The sequence below is a fragment of the Uloborus diversus genome, chromosome 9 (assembly GCF_026930045.1).
Source record: "Uloborus diversus isolate 005 chromosome 9, Udiv.v.3.1, whole genome shotgun sequence".
In the NCBI taxonomy this organism is placed as follows: Eukaryota; Metazoa; Arthropoda; class Arachnida; order Araneae; family Uloboridae; genus Uloborus; species Uloborus diversus.
Window position 1 is genome coordinate 39,733,371 of NC_072739.1, and position 7,922 is coordinate 39,741,292.

The following is a 7,922-nucleotide window of genomic DNA, read 5'->3' on the forward strand; positions in this document are numbered from 1 at the left end:
CTTTGTGCTTTTCATGAAGATTAAGTTCTTTCCACTTTTTGTTTTACTCGTTACCGACATGTCTACTAGGGAGGAGTGAAAAAAATTAAAACCTGATCAACACTAAGTAATAGTGCAGAAAAGTTGCCTTTTTTAGAGATGTTTTGTCAACCAAAAGGATTTTAACTGCCCAAAACAACTTAAGGTACCGCTCGCACCTTGAATTTGACCATTATTGCATAAAAACTGGAAAAAGTTACAATAATCTCATACATTATTATTTGATAACTTTGATGTGATATCGCTTAAGAGTAGGTTTTTAGTGTAGATTACACACTACTTTGGATCATCTTAGCAATAAGCTATGTTTTAAAGAGTGACACATACTTGGAGTTTGACCAATATAGCGTCGAAATTGAATGAAAATGGCTAGAAGTTCTTCAGGGTGAAGGATGCGAGGAGAAGGAACGCTTGCGTTGCCTACATATAGGGTTGCCGACTATCGGCCTAAAATATTTTTTTACACAACCGGCTTGTTTTCCTAACACGGAAGACTTATATAAACACACTGTAGAGTCTTTTAATATCATTATTTGCCCTTCTCACCTACGGCTTTTATACTGTCTTAAAGTGTTTTGTCTCCTTTATACAAAAAACAAATACCCGACTATTTGTTCTTTTGCAGTTGAGCCTATAGACTATGTTTTGTGTTTATATGAAAGCCAATTAAATTTACTGTTTCGGATTATTTAGTTCTTTTTCCTGTAGAGAAGGAACTTATGTCAACATTTGGCCCAAAATTTGATCGAAGCATAACTTTTTCATTTTTCATAAAAATGGCCAATTTTCGAAGCGCCATGTAATCCAAAACTATTGGTCGTACAATACGTCATTTGGGCTTAAACCGTTAAACATTTTAAGTACTTTAATACGGGTATTGACATTTGGTATCAAAAGTTGCATAGTTTAGGCGTTCTAAAGGGAAAGTAAAAAGAAGTCTGAAAATTTCGAAACTGTTCGCAGAGATCACAGGTTTTTGAAAACTGCAAACTTAGATTTACACTACCCTAAGAAACCCTAATTTATTAAAGAATTAGAACTACATCGCACTTTGCAATTTTAATGTCTGATGTAACTGGACTATATGGTATCTTCCAAATCAGAAATCATTTTTGATTCACCAGAGTATGGTTCTAGGAACGCTCTCCCAGTCCTCCGGCTTGAATATCGATATTTGTAGCTGAAGGAGAGATACTGTCTGCTGACGGTTGCTATGGAATTGGCAAACGGTCATTGAAAAAGAAAAATCTCATTTGCGTGTTTTGTTCATTTCAATGTTACTTTGCTTAATTTAAAGGAGCTGCAAATTGTTTTGAAACCCGGAATTAGTTTATCACATGGTGATAAATGATCGGAATTTTTCTCCCGTCGAAAGTATCTTCAACAGAATAAGTTTCATTCCAATTCAGTATCTTGAACTCTGTCTTGCTTATATTTTATCTTAAATGATTTTTAAAATTCGAGACGGGCAAGTGTTTCTGGTTGTCTCAATGGATGCCTATTCTCCCGAGGGACCATAAAGAAAGTGTCAATCTCATGTTTGACAACCAGATGTAGAACTAAAACGTCATTTTTGAGACCGATTAAAAAAAAAAAAAAACCTCATTGTTGCTGTTTATAAACTTCCTGAAAATCTTAAAAGTAATGATCTGGTTCTGAAAGATTACAAAAGCTGTGGCATCTTTTGAAAAGAGCAATAAAATAAAGCATTTATTTTGTGGTTGGAAAATTGTGCCAAAATTCAATTTCTTCTTCAAATGATACAACGCTGACAAGTGCTGCTTCTGGACACTTCATAGCATAAACCAATAAGAGTCTAGTGCAGATTTAGTGAATGTAGTTATGTGCTCTCAAAACTTACTTGATAAAAACATACAAAATTAAAAAGAAATTTCGTTATTATTAGTGATTTCCTTGGACCTGTCTTAAAGAATAAAGTTTTTCGACGGAAGGCGATCTATATTTTGTCTTCAAAGAAGCCACAGCAGAAAATCCAGTTTCACAAAAGTAGGATTCTGAAAATGGTAATAGAATGCGAAATGCCCTTGTTTTTAGTGCGGAAAAAGAATCCTCATCCACCTTTGACCAAAATTCAAATAGTGATTTATTATTAAATTGTCTTTTGGTTTCGCCACTTGTTGTAAAGTCTATAAATTTTTCTTCCTCATCAATGGCGAGTCCTTCGGGAATCTTAGGAAATGGATCTCTAACCCACTCGTAACTTTCTATGAGTTTGTCGTCAGCAAGAAAATACTTTTTAAAATTCTTCGCCAGCATGGCCAAATGATTTTCAATGGTTACAAAAACAACTTTTACATGTTCTTCTTCAGCTTTGTAAATTTTAGAACTGTTAGAGGTTGATAATAAACCCTCAATCTAGTCACACCACCCGTCAGTGTTCAAAGGGGGGGGGGGGTGCAGAGCCTAAAAAGTTGAGAATCTGTGCGGTTAACCAACAAAGTAACAATCAAAAACTGTTTCTATAAAATGCTAGTGAAGAAACGGCCTATTAAAAAAATAGTTTGAAGTAAATAAAATCTTTCTTCATATCGAACGATTCTACCGACGGATTTGAAATATTCCCATATTTTGCAGTTCAACTCTCATTAGGAAATCCCAAACTGTTCTACCTTTAAAGTGTATTAAAGACGCTTGGAATAAACTGATTTTAAGCAATATGTAATTAATTATACGATTCAGGCATTACCAATAATTTTCTGTTATTTGACACACGTCCAATGGTGAAAAAAGTGCCGAAAAAAGTAAAATTGTTCAAGGAAAGAAGGACGTAAAACTTCTAGAATTTTGAAAAAATTTGCCAAAATAAACACATGAACGAAGTTTTAAATTTTGAAGAACGAACCAAAGGAATAACCAGAAAAAATGTTTGTTTTGTCCTTCAAGTTTTTATATTACTTAAAGACATAAGAACGAGCACTAAATCAAAGAGAAAAATTTACATCCTGAAGGGGGACAATTACATAAACGTGGAAAGATGTGAAATGAAGAACATAAAGGGCTAATCAGCTGCATAAAGTAATATTTGGGCTTACTAACACTTTTATCTGTCTAAATGTCCCGTGTCCGTTTATCTTGTCGTGGTGGTGGGGGGGGGGGAGCTCTTGGGCAGTGGCGGATTGGTTGAGAAAATCGGCCCTGGCATTAGATGTAGCGGCCCCATAGCTCTTATAGATATTAAATTTTACCTAATGATTGGGATATCACTTAAGTATGAGGAAATTATGCTTAACAACTAAATATATGTTTTATTTAAACAAAATTTAACAGATAGGAACACTTCTGTGCTTTAATGTTGGACAAATTAATACAGTATTAACTAAACCTTATTTTGGGGGAAAATTGTAATTGTCCGTTTAAGTATTTTTATAATGTCCGGAACTTGATTGAATATTTCCGTAATGATAACAATGCTTGGATAGTATGCCCTTTTCTGCAGTCATAACAAGTAATTTAATTGCCCTGTTTTATGAAACTGATCTTGCGATGTTCATGGGTGAAAGACGAGGGCCGTCGTAGAACGTGATGGGTCCCTCGACACAAACATACTTTACTGGGCCCTGTCATAAACACTCCTTTTTTTATACTGCCATACCCTGACGAACCCTAGACTCGATGCAAGGTCAAAAACCTAATGGGAGGGGTCGGGTACGAGTTTGGCAGCCCCTTAATTTTTTTCAAACGCATGTATCAATACAAAGAGAGAGTGGACTCCGCTTTCTGGAAGTCATTAAAGTATTAGCAATATAAACTTAATGAAAAGATTAACATTGAGTCTGAAATAGGGGTGTCCGGGGGACCTCTCCAATGGAAACTTTTTGAAATTGTACTCTTAAAAAGTCAATTTTAGACAATATTTGGTGATGTTAGGGAAGCGTAGGTTCAGGGTTTCTCCTTCTGCAATTTTTCGAAGTGGAAATCCAAAAACAGAATTTTAAATTATCTTCGAGTATATGGTATGAAGTGCGGTTCCGGGGGCTCTCCTCTGAAATGAAAAAAAAAAAAAAATCTCTGAAAATGCAGTTTTAGAAGATCTTTGGTGATTTTAAGTCGAGATAGATTCCGAGGCCATCCACCAGAAAATTTTCAAATTGAAGTCTTAAAAGCCTTTTTTGGTAAAGACTAGGGCATCTGCAGTTACTCGAAAGTTAAGTTCCAAAAACGAAATTTTTGCTGACCTTTAGTGATGTTAAGAAATTTAGTTTTCAAGAGGCCCACCCCGGAAAATTTTCGGAATTGAAGCACTAAAAACGAGATTTAAAACGTTCTTCATTGATGATGCCGAAAGAGGGGAGGGGGCGGGGCACTTCCCTAGAAAATTTTTGTTGAAACTATTAATTTAAAAACAGTTTTAGACCATCTTTGGGAATGTTAAAAAAATGGGAGAGGTTCGAGTGCTTTCCTCCAGCAAATTTTTGAAACTGGAATTCCATGTTATGGCGGGGGTGGATTCGGCTGATCTCTTATGAATTTATTCAAAATTAAAGCCCAAAAATTTAAATTTTACACGATCTTCGATGATATTAGGAGACGGGAGAGGTTCTGGGGACCACCGGAATTCTTTCAACATTGGTTTCTATCAACTTATTATTTTTTTTAAAATTGACTTGCCCGAAACCGTGAGTTTGTACAGCGTATAGAATACTTTGTTTCGTCAAAAAATGTTTGAAACTCACATTTCGGCGGCCTTTGGCTTTGATTTGATAATCTTAATAACCTAGAGTCTTTCATGCTCCTCAATGCATTTTTTAAAATAATTTTACGGGAAAAAATATTTTGCCACTGTTATTACAATTGTTATAAACAGGGTCGCCGAGAGCAAAAGCGGATCCGGGGAAAAAAGGACATAGGTCAATTTTTCACAGGTCCCCTTCTACACCTTTCACCATTAGGATATTTTACCCTCTGCACGAGTTCAATTCCGAGCCAGGCCCCTATTCTCCAACTAAGTTGACATGACTTCACGTCGGCCCTTGTTGTAAGTTGCATTTTATAAATAATAACGTCAAAGATATCAAAAGTATTTTAACTTTTTACAACCGCTAAGGTTTCCCTGCTTTTTTTTATTTAATTACTTCATTTATTTTTTATTATACCACTAAAAATATATTGGCAGCCCCAGGGTCCGACTAACTGAAAGTAAGGCCCTTGGTCCATATTAATTTGGAGACCCCTGAAGACTATGCATTGTTTGATTTACATTTTTAAAGCACAAATGCACTTTTGTAGGCCTCTGTCTAATCACACAACTATGTATAAATCATTTATGTGCATTTATGAATCCCCTTTCAGCCCCCTCATAATCGTGACCAAGTAAATTCGTTACTGGCAGAATGATTAAAAATTCCAATTTAAAGAAGTTTTTTTCCAATTAATAAGTCATATTTTTTTATTTTTTAAAAAATACATATATTTTTCATATTGTTTAAATGCTATGCATAATTATTTTAAAAAATTGGGGCCCCTTAAGAACATGGGGCCCCAGGTGTAGGCCTAGTCAGCCTGCATGGTAATCAGGACCTGGGCAGTCCCATTTCAGAAATTCCCCCTTACGGTGTCGGCCCTGCCTCCCTCCACCCGCAAGCTTTAGCCCATGCGTAAAGAGGAGCTGAGGCTGTGTTTTGCGAATTTGCGTTATTCTAAACACATGCGCGCAAAATTTACATTTTGCTGTTAGTAGACAGGCCCGAAAGACTTTGCTGTTAGTTGATTGGCCCAAAGCATGACCGGCCCACCGGGCAAATGCCCGGTTGCCCGCCGGCTGTATCCGCCACTGCTCTTGGGCGGAGTACTGACCCCCAGTTGCTCAAACAGAACATCGGCGGGAAGAGACTATTTTCCCTTCCTTCCCTCATCACACTTACTAAATTCGGACAAAACCCCCTAAGCCAAGGTGTCTCTACCGTGCCGATGGCTGCGCGGTACCAGGGGTAGACGGTGCCTCAAACGGTTGACGTCAGGGATAGCAGGCGAACCCTGGTGTAAAAGCCTTACCCCTGTGCAGGGGGGCTACACAGGGGCTAGACCCCAGTTTTTCCCCTCAGTTCTCGGGTTAATTTATGAAGGATAACATAAAGAATACCTCTCCCCCTTGTGGGGAGCGTCAGAATGAATCGCTAACATCCGCTAAATTTTTTGTTATGAAAAGAAACGAAAATCTAATATTTACTGCTGTTTCCCCATTTCTAATAAACAAAGCCCTAACACATTAAATCGCTGAATGTCAATCCGTTTAAAAGTTACACAAAGGCGAACTTTTAGTCGAAACAAAAGACAGCAAACAAATAAAACAAATAATGGATATAAAACATCTTGTTACTGTTACAGAACACAAAACTCTTAATTTTTCAAAAGGGATTATTTTCGAACCTGACCTTCTCTTCACACACGAGGAAGAAATTTTGAAAGAAATGAAAGATCAAAACGTAAGCGGAGTAAAAAGGATCACAATAAAACGTAATGGTGAAAACATCAAACATGTCATTCTGACATTTAACACACCAGTCCTCCCACCACGTGTTAAAGCTGGCTATCTCTCTTGCACTTTTCGCCCCTAAATTCCAAATCCGCTCCGGTGTTTCAAATGCCAGCGGTTTGGACATTCAAAGTTCTCGTGCCGTGGTACTGACACCTGTGCCAGGTGTTCACAACCAGGTCACGATAGCAGTGAAAGTAACAAGATCTTCAAGTGTGTAAACTGTAAGGGGAATCATCCTTCATACTCCAGATCATGCTCAAAATGACTGACAGAGAAGGAAAATCAGAAAATTGAAGCAACACAAAAAATATCTTATCCAGATGCAAGAAAATTAGTTGAATCTCGCTCACCAATAACAGGTCTTTCATATGATTCAGCCGTTAAAAAGGTATTGAAGTCTGTAAGCACACAAACAGATACCCAAACAGAAGCTTCCACTAATGCCAAAACCTTAAATGCACCCAAATCAAACAAACAAACCTATATATCAAATTTTTCTCGTAAGAAACCGAATCAAAACCGACAAGTACAAAACCGATACTGCAGCGGGTACTGTTAATGAAAACAAACTTATCACACAGAATTCGAAAAAAAAAATAATGTGAAAAAGAAAATTATGCAAACACGCGCCCCCCATGTCCGCTTACCTTGTCGTGGTGGGGGGGGGGGCTTGCGGTGTGGTGAGTTCGGGGCGAGCTCTTGGGAGGAGTAGTGAACCCCAGTTGCTCAAACAGAATATCGGCGGGAAGGGACTTTTGTTCCCTTCCTTCCCTCATCACACTTACCAAATTCGGACGACAAAAAGCCCTAAGCCAAGGTGTGTCAACCGTGCCGATGGCTGCGTGGTACAGGGGGTAGTCGGTACCTCAAACGGGAGTCTTCAGGGATAGCAGGCGAATCCTGTCGTACGCAGCCTTACTTCTGTGTAGGGGGGCTACATAGGGGCTAGACCCCACCTTTCCCCCTAGTTCCCAGGTTTATTTATGGAAAATAATATAAATAACCCTTCTCCCCCCTCCTGCGGGGAGCGTCAGAACGTATTGTCGAGCACAGCTAAGTTTTTTCTTATTAAACGCAACGATCCAAACCTCAATTTAAGCAAAGTTTCCCCCTTTTTGATAAATAAAGCGCTCACTCATTTAGTAGAATATCAATCTGTTAAAAAACTACGCAGCGGTGAATTTCTAGTTGAAATTAAAGATGCAAAACAAATTAAATCTATAATGGCTATCACACAAATTGGTTCATATGTTGTTACAACTTCAGAACATAAAACTCTTTAATTTTTCACGGGGAATCATTTCCGAACCTGACCTTCTCTTTACACCCGAGGAGGAAATCTTGGAGGGAATGAAGGATCAAAACGTAAGTTCAGTAAAATGGATCG